The sequence below is a fragment of the Miscanthus floridulus genome, chromosome 9, assembly GCF_019320115.1.
Source record: "Miscanthus floridulus cultivar M001 chromosome 9, ASM1932011v1, whole genome shotgun sequence".
In the NCBI taxonomy this organism is placed as follows: domain Eukaryota; kingdom Viridiplantae; phylum Streptophyta; class Magnoliopsida; order Poales; family Poaceae; genus Miscanthus; species Miscanthus floridulus.
In genome coordinates this window covers 31,407,195-31,421,421 of record NC_089588.1, presented here as the reverse complement: position 1 = coordinate 31,421,421, position 14,227 = coordinate 31,407,195, and the positions used below count along the sequence as shown (strand labels likewise).

The 14,227-nt window shown below is 42.3% G+C and overlaps 1 long non-coding RNA gene and 1 pseudogene across 1 annotated transcript; one reads left to right on the top strand and one right to left on the bottom strand.

The window, feature by feature from the left end:
* Positions 1 to 5,033: 5,033 nt before the first annotated feature.
* On the bottom strand, positions 5,034 to 5,597 carry LOC136481902 (uncharacterized). Its single transcript, XR_010764901.1, has 3 exons — positions 5,492 to 5,597; positions 5,310 to 5,426; positions 5,034 to 5,221 (listed from the first exon to the last, which is right to left on the bottom strand). It is a non-coding gene; the product is annotated as an uncharacterized lncRNA (long non-coding RNA).
* Positions 5,598 to 10,343: 4,746 nt separating this feature from the next.
* Positions 10,344 to 10,741, top strand: LOC136479590 (protein S40-5-like; annotated as a pseudogene).
* Positions 10,742 to 14,227: the final 3,486 nt, after the last annotated feature.

Here is a 14,227-nt window from a genome sequence, read left to right as displayed (position 1 = left end):
GTGAAGATTTACGAGCAGAGACTTCGGTTGGGTTATTTTTTTAAGTTCCGTGCGCTCCTTCTAATAATCAACGCCGTCGCTGCGAGTGGGAGCGCCGCCGCCGCAGCTACGAGTGAGGTCGCCGTCGCTGCTACGGAAAAATTTTTCCCCGCTCGTGCGTGATTTCAGGAAGGGGTTACGGCCTTGCGGGCAAGGGGAGCGGAGACGCATGCGACGCCTTGCGGGTTAGGGGAGCGGAGACACAGGGTGGGAGATCCAAAGAATATCGGCCGTCGGATGTGGTTGAGTAAGGAGAGAGAATAATTGAGAGTTAATTTAGTGCGCACGTTTTTAATGACATTTTTTTCTGTGTGCGTTTTGTGGGGTGGACGTAGTTTAGGTCATGACTGTAGAGGTGGGATTTGTTTGGTGGCTGTAGGATAATTAGAAGTGGTGTATTATAGGGGTAGACAACGACCAAGCTTATTTGTTGTCACCTGTCTACTGTATGGTTCTTAGAGCTGCAGGCAAATGGACATAGTTCAGAACCATACAAGAAGTATTATAGCTAAATGAAACAATTCACTAAATTACAGATTCCAAACTGAAGTTTCAGATTCAGGCATGAAGACAGGAACTGTTAGCTGCAATATATAATCATCTGATTATTCCATTATTTTTGTGCTCTGTTATCAGCCAAGAGAAATGATCTATGCATACAAGCTACAATCCGTTTGCGGCCAGGATACAGTTGCACCTAATAGGGATGACTTTGCCTAACTTCATGTCTCATTTCTGCAATATAAATACAGGATAGATCCGAAAGGAAACAAATCATCTCTACATTCCATACAGCTTCTGTCATGGTTGGATTTATGTTCCATTTTCTATGGCAATAAGAATCTAGATTGGTACTAATTGACTAATGGTGATGTGATAGTGTGCAGTTCCATCACAAATCGAAGAATATATGTGGCCCATCACTTGCTATTTGCATCAGATCAGAGTGATTGAAAAGAAAGCAGCAGTCTTATGCAATGTACCAGTAGAAAAAAATAGAGATATGCAATGTTTTTCCTTGACCACTGAAAAAATTTGTTGCTACTAACCAGTCCTATAAGAATTCTTGTCAACTATTTGCGGTATGATACTTACCCATTCCTTGATTCTCACACACTATTTAAAGGGTATAGTCTGACCAATCAGATCAATGCTTCATGTGCCCCATTGGGTACCTGGTTGGTATGAGAGGACAAATCATCTTTGTGAGATACAAATGACTGACTGAATGAAAGCAACACATATGAATATCTATATTTCTGGACATGGACCAAAGGCCTGAAAAGTTTCAGGTTTAGCTGCATGAATTTGAATCGAAAAAACCATCATTCACATGTTTGTGAACAGCAAAAATCCATACCCTTTCAAAAAAATCAAGGCATGTTACAAGTTGATATCCAACATTTCCTTTTTTCATTATTGAAGGGAATACTATAGTATTATTCAATGAAGGGAGAAACAATTGAAACAATCAAAAGCACAAAATAATTGATCGAAGTACTTACTGAATCAACAAATTGAGGTGAAATGACATAGTTTGCAGGAGACAGGTCACTACGATGAACCTTGTTGGATAGAGGTGAAACGCCTGATACAGATTTTGACTCATATACAGCCATACAGGTATGCCCATTAGTACTTCAGGGGCAGAGTGTGAAATGTAGTATCTGTCAACAGGGCTGTAGCTGCAAGTACTTGCCTAGAACTCGCAAAAGATGGAGAGAAGACCTTTGCGCAACGATTGAGTTCAAATTCCTGAAATAATGTAGAATTGTTTTATTGATGTAGAAAAAAACCATTCATAAGAACCCACATAATCATAATTCTAGGTGACATCACAATATCGAATCCGTAAAACCTATCATAAACATCCTGGTGACCTGCTTGCTCAGTTCAATTTAAGAAAACAAATGAACAAGTACCTATCACTATCATCTCAACTATATATATTATGATTTGAATACTGTTGGCACCTAAAACTACAATGCACAGCAAGGAATAAAAAAACAATATAATGGTTAGGAGGATTGAGGATTAAAACTTGGACCAAGCAGTAGAAGATGCGTAGGCCTTCTGGGTCTTTGTTTATCTGAACATCGACAAGGGATCCAATCTTGGAGGCGGTCAAGCAAACAGCGGTAAAATAAGAAATATTCAACATTCTAACATTCAAAATATATGGCTACAAAATAAACTGGAGCCCCCAATACTACATCACGGGCTAATCAGAGAAAAAAATTGGATACACAGAATCCTAATCTAGAGGGGGCTATTGAATGGGGAGGCATAATCGCACGGCTGTTAACCGTTGAAGATGACGTGCGCAACATGGAGGATGCTTAGCCGATCTCCATCTCCCCAAGTGCCGCTGCAGCGACCTTCTCCATCACCGGCTTGGGCGGGGAGTGGTTGGGGCGGGGCTCGTCCACTGCGGCGGACCTGGGGTCGCGCCATGGAGGGCCGGCGGCTGGCTGCCAGCGGCCGGCCTAGGCCAGCGCACGGGATGGGCCGCGACCGCTGGCGGGCTGGGGGCGGCGGCCTTCGTCGGACCTGAGGAAGATGGATCTGGGGCGGCACACCTAGGGGCGGCGGGCGGCGGCGCAAGGGAGGGGCGCGCGTGCGGGAGTTGGAGGCGGAGATCTGGGCGTGTGTGAAGTAACCGCTGTCAATTTTGATTTTGTCTATCTGTACGAGTTGCAAGCTTCGTCGTCGCCGCCTTCGGCTTGGTCGAAGCACCGGCGGCGGCCTCCGGCGGGTGCCTGTCGTCGGTTGCCGCGCTGTGCCGCGTCCGTCGCCGAAGTAGGCTGAGACGGCGACGCGGTGCTTGCCGTGGGGGAGCGGGTTTCGGTCGTGATCGATGGGGTGGTAGGAGAGTTCGACGGTGGAACTGGGGGCGCCCTCCCCGGCGACGACGGGTGCGAGTTGCGTGGTGAAGCAGAGGGCGAGCTCGGGGGTTGAGCAAGGAGAGACAATGAGTGAGAGTTAATTTCGTGCGTACGTTTTTAATGTTATCTTTTTCTATATGCATTTTGTGGGGTGGACGTAGTTTAGGTCGTAACTGTAGAGGTGGGATTTGTTTGGTGGCTATAGGATAATTTGAAGTGGTGTATTATAGGGGTAGAGATAGAGATAGAGATGATCGATGTGGTGGTAGGAGAGTTCGATGGTGGAACTGGGGGCGTCCTCCCCGGCGACGACGGGTGCGAGTTGCGTGGTGAAGCAGAGGGTGAGCTCGGGGGCCTGGGTTGGGGCGGCAGCGTGGATCGGGACCGGAGGGTTGAAGGGGGGAACAAAAAAGCAAGAGAAGACACCGGCGTCTGCGCGCGTGGGTGGGGTGGAGCGGTGAACTGGGGAGATCGGAGATGGGAGATCCAAAGAATATCAGCCGTCGGATATGGTTGAGTAAGGAGAGACAATGAGTGAGAGTTAATTTCGTGCGTACGTTTTTAATGTTATCTTTTTCTATGTGCATTTTGTGGGGTGGATGTAGTTTAGATCGTGACTGTAGAGGTGGGATTTGTTTGGTGGCTATAGAATAATTTGAAGTGATGTATTATAGGGGTAGAGATAGAGATAGAGAAGAGATAGAGATGTGTTCCTCCTTTTTTTTATCAGCCCGCTATCGGAGTCGGACTCCGCCTGCAGGCTGCAGCCCATCCGGAATCGCGGAGCCCTCCTCCGGTGCCTCGCTATATACACGCACGCACACCGCCATCAGCAGCGGCCCACCAAAACCAAACCACCCCAGTAATCACGTCGTCCAGTGTCAGCAGCGTCAACGAACCGATCGATCAGGTATTCAGGCGCCATGTCGTCGCCGCGGTCGACGCTGCCGCCTCCGCCCGAGCCCCGGAAACAACGTCGTCACCGCCGCCGTCAGCGCCGCCGATGCCGCGACGGTACCAGGCGGGCGAGTTCGTCGTCGACCTCGAGCTCGGGCACCGGCATCCGGCCGCCTCCACCGCGCTGCCGACGTCGTCAGGAGTGCACGAGGAGGGCGGGTTCACGGACGGCAAGTTGGGACTGGGACAGCAACTGGAGCGCCGCACCTCCACCGTGGAACAGCAGCCGCCGCCGCTGAAGAGACCGTCTGATAATCTGGCGGATAGCGGTGGCAACGGCGACTGCCTCGCTATACGGAGCCGCTGTGAAGCGATTGTAGCGATGTCATCGTCGTCATCGTCTTGGGGGTGATTGGCTTGAGACTCGTGATTCTAGACTGCCCAAAGGACCAGTTGTCTTGACGAAGTACTTCATTTCCAACAAGCAATCAGATAAAACAAAAGGAGCAGCTTCAACAGAGCCTGCAGCTCCAGTGATTGGACTGACCAATATTTGCACTGCTGAAATTGAATCCATGGGTAGAGGAAGAGGGAGAGGGAAGAAGCTAACCACTGTCAGGAGCCACGAAGACAAAGGTAGCAGTGGTGAAGAAGTTGTGCCTGCAAAAAAGAGGAGGGGAAGGCCCCAAAAGCACTTCGCCAATAAGATCGATCAAGCAGATGTTGAAAATTTTGTAGTAAAGTTTTTTCTCATATAACCATTTAAGTTACATTCTGTCTAAGTCCTTAATCATGGCTTGTAGATCTTCAGGAAAGTTGTCAAAACATTCGTTTGCATGGCTCTTAAGAATGTCCCCCAAAAATTCCATCCTCAGTGAATTTGATAGCTGTGCATAGTAGATATAATAAGTTAAGTTATTAATTTTGTATGTAGTGTACGGAATATAGTTAGAGAATATATGCTTACAGTGTTGATCGGTGGCAATCTTACACCATCCCATGACTTCATAAAATTGTATATAAGGTAGCCTCCTAATTTCTTGGAGATGAGCATTTGTTTAATTTATTGTACATAAATGAAATAACTATTTTGTGATAATAAGAAAGAAGAAACATATTATAGGTGATTACCAGTCTTTATGTTTTGGAACTTTTGTAACACATGCAGGGAATATTCGCTTCCAGTAATAAATATTGCCGTCCCACTTAGAATTTATCAGTTTCATAGCGAGACTGAACCTTATAGCAATAGTGTGAAATGTAGCTATATATGGCATGATTTGATCATAACCCTTGTAACATGCATCATCTGGGAGTGGATCCATAATGTGCACAATTTTCTTTTGCATGTCCATTATGAATAAAGTATATAGTCCATCTCAATAATATGGCAGTAGAATCTAAAAACATAGACATAGAATATAAGTGTTTAAAAAAATTATAATACATATAAATAAAATATAAAGGAGTACACTGAACATATCTTACATTGCTGCAATCTTTAATTTTGTATTCCATGTTAGGCCAGCACTGGAGCACTTTTGCCAGTTTCTTGTGGTCTAGTTTGCCACAACATCGCGGATCTCGTCCAAACTGGGTTATGGACTGTTGATTTTGCAAAATTTATAAGTATTTGATTAAATATAGAATTAAGAATTAGATTAACTTACAGCAAACTGGAGATCCATAAAGTGGTATTTTTGTTTTTGATTCTTCATCAACAAGAATTTGTTCTGCGCAGCCATCCGAATTGCTATATTGAAGCAATCATGATCCATCTCTTTGATCTCATCTAAAATATCTCTAATTTTTCTCGCATTTAAAGAAATTGGATATGGTCGTGTGTTTTGGATCCATTCTTTGCTAAAAAAACAAGGACAAGCAACAAATTACTTATTCTAGCAATTCTTTCACGGGCAATGGAAATATCCAAATTAGAACAAAACAAGTTTCTTTAGAATGACTTACTCCAAAGGTTCACCATTGGCCATCAAATGGATGTTTACGCAAATTGCAGACAATAGGTCTGTCTTGTTTGTCCATGTTATTGTACCCGACAGTAAAAAAGACACATTGTCCATATCATCGAACATTATGACAGCATCATCCAGATTATGGCTGGTCTCACTATCTTGCACATCATCCTTTTTTCCTCTCGCTATGTTTAAAGGAGAGTTATACAAGATCGCAGGTAGCTTGAACCTAAAGTTATTTATCTCATCCTGAAAATATGAGTAAGTCCTGATGTATTAATAAGTCCAAAAATGACTATTTTTAGAAATATTCCTGTGAAATTACTTGGGTCACATGGTCAGATAAAGAAGCTCCAGTCCAATACTCCATGAAATTAATCATCCATAAACCACAACTTACATTGTGCAATATTGAAAAAATTAAATATAAGTGATAAAGATACCGTTGCTGGTACGACAATGTCGTATACACAACAAGTTAGATGATCCTTTACCCATCTGTCTGCATTTTTTCGATGATCTTATGTATTTTTGGCCAAGATGCCACTCCAATACCCTTTTCCCATTTGTTTTGGTTCAGCTGACTATGCTTTGTTGCATGCTTTATTAATCTTTCCATTCCTATTAACTGCTATGACCGGAACACCAAGTTATAGAAAAGGATTTTAACAAATGTTTAAAAAATATTATGTATTTGTATACAATCAACCATTAAGTCATACCGTGTAGTCGAGATCTTGCCATTGTAACATATTTTCTCCAAAAGAATCCAAAACATGTATCTGTCCTTCCGAAGCATTGACAACCGCTAGGTACCAGTGATACTTCTCAATATTAATTGGAAGAAACACCTACAGTAATAGAGATTATTCTAATTTTTTTCCATATGTTTCAATCAACAGAAAATAGCATATATCAGATCTTGTGGTCAAACTTACCATATCAGCGTCTAAATAGTTTTGGACCCATGTTTGAATCATGTCATCTCTACTATAGCTCAATGTCGTTGCATCAGCCTTTCCATCGCGACCGAGCAATTGAGTAATAAATGTAGTCTCCATATAAACATATCCACCTTCTCTATGAAGTAGGTTTTCTTCATGCCGCATCAAATGGATATACGCACTTATGACCTGCAATTTATTAATTTGTCAAATAAAAAATTACCATATTTTCCACATGGACATCAGCTAGTTAATTTAAAAGCAGTGCTAACATGCTTACACCGCCATTGACATGTTCATGATCATGGAAAAGGCAATTCATATCATCTCTATTTACCCAAGCATCATCAATTTGGACGAGTAAATCATCCATACGTTTCCGTTTCATGTATTCAATTACCTGAACATCTTCTTGTGTACACTCATAATCTGCAGAGAAAATATTTATATTATAATTAATTAATTAATTAATTCCCAAATATAAAGAAATAAGATATAATTGAGAACGTCTCACCTTCTGGCAGGACATTTGCATTGTTTGCCTTCTTAGGTTTATTATATTGAGGGATTGCCATAACCTCCTCGTCAGCACGCTTAATGTCTTCGTCTTTTTGTACATCAACTCTTTTTATGACATCCACGCTTAATGTTGCGTTAACCATCATTGTTCAAAATGTACTTCATAAAACCTCAGCCTCCATTCGTCCAAACGGCAAGCAAATGCCACGCTAAAAGCGCATATTGCAATAGTATATTTCAAGTGTTTTAGATGTTTCCAAGGTATGTTTCAAGTATTATATATCGACGTTGCAAAAATTGATCGGGATATTGCACATGTTATAATGACTATACATGTACGTTTCAAGTGTATGTTTCAAATGTTTCATCTGTTTTAGACGAATGTTGCAAGTGTTTTGTTTGGATGTTGCAAAAGTAGAACTAAATATTACATATACATGTATGTTGCAATCATATGTTTTCAGGTGTTTCATACGTATATGTTTGCAATTGTTTCATCTGGATGTTGCATATCTTTATAATGGTTTTCAAATGTTTCTCAGCCGTTTTGGCAAGTGTTTCAAAAACTTGTTTAAAGTGTTTCATCACTACTGGACAAAACGTTGGAACTTGTTATCCGTATGTCAAGTGTCCAGCCGTAGCGGCTTCTGGCCCTTCGCTCACCGTGTGCTCTAGGTCCGTGTTTTTTTTTTAATTTTCCCTGTATTTTTTGTTTCAACAAGATTCGAACGGCAGACCTCTTACATACATGCCTCCTATCCACGCTGACCAACTGAACTGAACTCGGCTTCGTCCAACGTGGATTAACTAATTATTTTATTCGTTATATGAACAGATGTGAACAGATGTGAACAGGACAAAAACCCTTTTCTTGGTTTCCCCAGGTCCACGCAGCCAAACCACAACGGCCGCCGCCGGCAACAGGCCCATCATCTCTGTCGGCAGGAAATATATTAAAAAAAAATAAAAATATTAACACTGTGAAGGTATAAGCTTGAAATGAAATGTGTACAGGTGTGCCACAGCGTAGTGCGATTTCTAAAAAACAAAAAAAAAGTCTTGTGAAGGTATAAGATTGAAATAAAATGTCTACATGTGTGCCACAGCTTAGGTGCGATTTCTAAAAAACACACAAAAAAACACCTTTAAGATGTGATTTCTAAGAAACAAAAAACAGCTTTCATCATGTAATTTCTAAAAAACAAAAAAAATGCCTTTCAAGATGTGATTTCTAGAAAACAAAAAAACATCTTTCATCATGATTTGAACCCATGACCCCAACAAACTGAGCACATCTCTACCATTAGATTACACATGCATTTGTTGGTGTATATATATATATATATATATATATATATATATATATATATATATATATATATATATATATATATATATATATATATATATATATATATATTATCTATATTCCGATAGGTTGCACGAAAAAACTTCGTAACTTTCTCATATAATGTCCGATAAAGACGAACTTTATACCAAAGTTGTAGTACTTTTCAAAATCTACAACTTTGTAGTTCAAACTTTTTTGATTTAAGGTCATTTGGATGTTCAAACATGTATCATAAGATTTATAGAGTTAATATCAATGGAGTCCATATGCTCTAAAGTGACAAGTGAGTGTGTGATGGTAGAAAATGATCTCGGATGGAGAAACAACCAAAATAAAAGTTATAGATCTCAAAAAGTTATAAAACTTTATAGTTAACAACTTTTTTATTTAAAGTTGTTTTGATGCTAAGTATTTGTTTCACCAGATTTAATAGAAGTTAATAACAAATGATCCGTATGCTCTATAGTCATAAGTGAATATGAAGTGGTAGTTAAGGATCTTGTATGGAGAAGCGACCGAAATAAAAAATTCTAGATCTCGAAAAGTTATGCAATTTTGTAGTTGATAACTTTTTTTATTTAAAATCATCCATCGAACAAAATTTATGTATGAATTCTCACATTTGAAATTCGAAATTTTCAAACAACCTCGGATGGACAAATGACCAAAACAAAAGTTGTAGATCTCGAAAAGTTATGCAACTTTATAGTTGACGACTTTCTCATTTGAAATCATCTATCCAAGAAAAAATCACGTGAATTTCCTCATATTTGAAATTCGAATTTTCAAATAACCTTGGATAGAGAAATGACCAAAACAAAAGTTGTTGATCTCGAGAAGTTATGCAACTTTATAGTTGACGACTTTTTCATTTAAATTTATTACGGTCTCGAATACTCATTTCAAAACTAGATGAACATAGATTCAAACACCTGAAATATAACAACTCCCTTATTATTTACTTTTAAGTAGAATACCAAGTGTCACGAAACTATTTTTCAATAATATTTGTCTTATTAATAGAAAGTAATATAATTGGCCACATTAAATTGATGCCATTAGTCATTACTTTAAAATAGACTAATTTGGTACATATTATTAATACTATCACAAAACCAATATACGTAGTCATTACTCATAAAGTAACTCTTAGATAGCGAAATCTAGTAGTATATTTTTTTAATATAAGGACGGTACAGGATGTCCATCAAATTTTCTTTTAGATAGCAAAATCTAATAGTATATTTTAGATATATATTTTTTAGATATAAGCACCAGAAATCATGAATTGAGAGGCGTGGAATATTAGTTTCCCTCCTTAAAACATTGACTAAAATTATCCCACTAAATTTTCCCTCCTTAAAACATTGACTGAAATTATTCCACCAAATTTTTCCTCAGGAAATCCATTTGCCGCTCCGTAACAGTTGCCGCTCTAATATAATCTAGCGAATAAAAACTCGAAGGCCCTCCAAAATCCTCGTTCCCTCCAACTGACCGAAGCTCCTAGGTTGGCGCGGCGGTGGCTCCCTTCCCTCCGGTTCATCTCCGGCGACAGCATTATCTTCACCATTGGAGGCAAGGCTCCATCGACGGCGGCGGCATCCGCGGCCTCATCCCGGTCACCATCGTTCCCCGGCCAAATTGCAGGTACGTTGAATAAACCCTGTCACCCACCCAAGTGCCCACGGATGCCTAGCCCTGGCCCTCTCTCTCTCCCGTTCCGTTACTTGCAATGAGGGCGCCGGACCTCGCCGAGGCCGACGTCTGGTACTCGGTCGCCGGCGGTGGTGACCCGGGGAGCCCCTGCCCCGCGGCGCGGCGTGCAGGGCGGCCTGAGCCAGGCGTTCGGGGACGGGCTCGGCGGGCGGCAGGTGGCGGCGTCGGCGCCCGTCGAGGTGCCCGCGTGGCCCGCCGGCTTCGCTGTCCCGGACGCGGAACCAGCGCTGCTGTTCGAGATGGAGATGGGGAATGACGACGACGAGGACGGCAAGCGGGGCGCCGCAGCACGTGTACCTGGCGCGGCGGCAGGCGCGGGCGTCAGTGGTGGAGGGCGCCGGCCGGACGCTCAAGGGCCGCGACATGTCGCGGGTGCACGACGCCGTCTGCAGCCGGACGGGCTTCGACGGATGATAATGAATGAGCAAGCGAAGCGAGCCTGGACAGATTTTGATCTGCTTTTGCTTCCTCTTCTTCTTCTTCTTCTTCATTGCCTCTCAGATTTCTCTCCTTCCTCTTTGTTTTTTTTGGATGAAATGAAAAATTTTGTAACAAGACCGGTGTGCTTGTTTTGGCCTCCGATCCATAGGCGATTTTAGTTGTGAAAATCATTGGCAAAGAAAGAAAGGATCTAAGCTCAGCTGCTGTGAAGGAATGTGGTGTGTCATGTGTAGTAGTATCAGAGTATAGCTCAACAGGTACATTGATTGATTGGTTGAATAATTGGTTGCTGATTGGGCAGTTGGGTACTGGCTGTGGCCTGTGGCTGGCTCCAACTCAAATTGGTTGGAATGGAACCGCCCTGCTGATGCTCTTGGATACTCTTCTCTAATTTTCTGGTACAAGGGGAAAAAAAGGGGGGGGGGGGGGGGGGGGGGGGGGGGTGCATGTGCCCATGTCCATGTGTTGTGATCCAAAGCTGAAATTTTTATATGATCTCTCTCCTGCTGATGCGCATGCATGGACTTGTCCAATTAATTCTTCTCATAGTATTTGAAGATGCCAAGCACCGTTTTAATAATAATTCTAATTTTAATGAAAAATGATGAGCAGACTGAAAGATCGAAATCATGATGAGTTTTGCAAATTTGAGATGGCTTAGTGCAATTCGTGTTCTTGCATTGAAAACTTGATTCTTATTTGTACTTTAGTCTAATTGTTACTATTCGGTTATAATTTATTCTTATTTGTGAATTATCCTATGCTTTATTCTTATTTTCCTATTGGTGCTAAATTTTATTTAGATCGTGCTACCATGGCGGTGGATAATTGGACCATAAATCTGGAATGCCATGGGAAAGTTGAAGGACATAAACATGTGCAAAGGGAAATGGATAGAGATGAGATATGCTTTTTCAGCTTGATTGATCTGATCAAGGGTTATGGGTACACATCAGTCGACTATCTATACTACAAGAGAACATATAGCTTGGTTGTAATAGAACAAGATTCTGATGTGATGGAAAGCTCAATGAGTGTGAGAGCAAAAAGATGGTTAATTTGTTTGTGACGAGGCAGAGGCTGTCCACTTTAGCGCCTACCAAGTCCAACATAGAACCATCCAAATCTAAACAAAAAAATAAAGGTATTAGAATGAATATATAATTTACTTTTCTATGTATATTTAATTATTCAAGGACAAATATTCCAAGTCATGTTAGTTATCAATGATTTATTTTCATCCAAGATTAGCATATCCAACCCCACCGTGGTATGTGACTTAATAAATACAATCTTGATAGTCTAATACAAATATCTAGTTGTTTAATAAAAAGATTACATATTGTTTATTATATTTACTATGTCCTTGATGATGTTGTGCAGCCGACATGGTGACTACAAGAAAGCACACAATTCAAAGTAATGATGAATATATGTTAGAGCGAGAGACTAGGCAAGAGAGCCCTCAACAAAATGTTGCAGCATCTGAAGTTCATACTAGTGCTGGAGGAGACCAGATTGACAGTGAGGTTAATGTCCAAGGTAACTCATAACCTACAATTCTAATTAACATAAACCAATTTCCTGCAATTTTTCTCAGTGAATATTTATTTTTTGCAATGTACCGTTGGCTACATGAAACTTGAAAGCATCTAGGCCCCTAAGTGGATTTCAGTGATTAATGTCAATACAAGATTACTATGACTAACGTGTGTTTTGCAGAGGCAATTAAGTTAGGTCATGGTAATGGAGATCGATTGGGCAATCGAGGTTGTCATGCCCCTACGATGGAAATCGTTTCGGTTTTCAAAGGATGGACGACAAGGTTAAGGATAACTAGGTCTAAGTGTGAAAGGTCCTAATATGGCTAGAGGGGGGGGTGAATAGCCTATTTAAAAATCTACAAATCAACTAGAGCAATTTGATTAGTATGACAAATAGCGTAATGCAAACTTGCTCTAGCTCTACAAGGGTTGCAAGCCACCTATCCAACAATTCTAGTTGCAATGAATACTTAGGCACACAAACTAGCTATGTAATTACTCACTAAGAGCTCTCAACCTTGCTACTCTAAAGAGCTCAACTAGATGAATGTAAATAATAAAGCAAGCTCTCAATTCTAATTACACTAAAGAGCTTGTATCAACTAGTTTGCAAGAATGTAAATGAGTGAGTAGATTGATTATACCGATGTGTAGGGGATGAACCAATCACAAGATGAATATATAGCCAATCACCGGGAGAATGACAAAGAAGAGAGACAATCGATTTTCTCCCGAGGTTCACGTGCTTGCCAACACGCTACGTCCCCGTTGTGTCGACCAACACTTGGTGGTTCGGCGGCTAAGAGGTGTTTCACAAACCTCGTCCACACGATTGGACACCGCAAGAACCGACCCACAAGTGAGGTAACTCAATGACACGAGCAATTTACTAGAGTTACCTTTCGGCGCTCCGCCGGGGAAGGTACAACTCCCCTCACAATCACCGAAGGCGGCCACGAACAATCACCAACTCGTGCCGATCCTTCACCGCTGCTCCAACCGTCTAGGTGGTGGCAACCACCAAGAGAAACAAGCGAAATCCGCAGCGCAACACGAATACCAAGTGCCACTAGATGCAATCACTCAAGCAATGCACTTGGATTCTCTCCCAATCTCACAATGATGATGGATCAATGATGGAGATGAGTGGGAGGGCTTTAGCTAAGCTCACAAGGATGCTATGTCAATGAAAATGTGCAAGAGATAGCCCTTGAGCCGGCCATGGGGCTATAAATAGAGCCCCCATCAAATAGAGCCGTTATACCCCTTCACTGGGCAAAACGCGTTCTGACCGGACGCTCCGGTCAGACTGACCGGACGCTGTCTCTCAGCGTCCGGTCGCTCGATGTCAGCCACGTGTCCAGACTCAACGGTCATCAGCCTCGACCGGACGCTGCTCTTTCGAACTGACCGGACGCTGAAGCCCCTGCGTCCGGTCGTTTACAGTAAGCTCCCGAGCATGACCGGACACGTCCGATAAAACTGACCGGACGCTGAAGCCCCAGCGTCCGGTCGTTTCCAGTAAGCTCCCCGAGGCATGTTTTTTCGACCGGACGCGTCCGGTCCACCTTGACCGGACGCAGACCAGCGTCCGGTGCTCAACCACAGCGACTGTGCCGTCTGACAGCTCGACCGGACGCAGCCTTTCAGCGTCCGGTCGCTGAGTGACCCAGCGTCCGGTCAGTAGACCGACGCCAGCATCATTTCGACCAACTCCACTTCAACTCTAACTTCTTCACCCTTGCTCAAATGTGCCAACCACCAAGAATTTTGCATCCGGCGCAATAGAAAATAGACATTTCATTTTTCCAAAAGCGCCGAATCCCGCCTCGCAAGCTCGGCGGGAGGGAGAGAGGGACCCAAACCCATCTCAACCCTGCAAACACCTTGTGCACATGTGTTAGCATATTTTCAC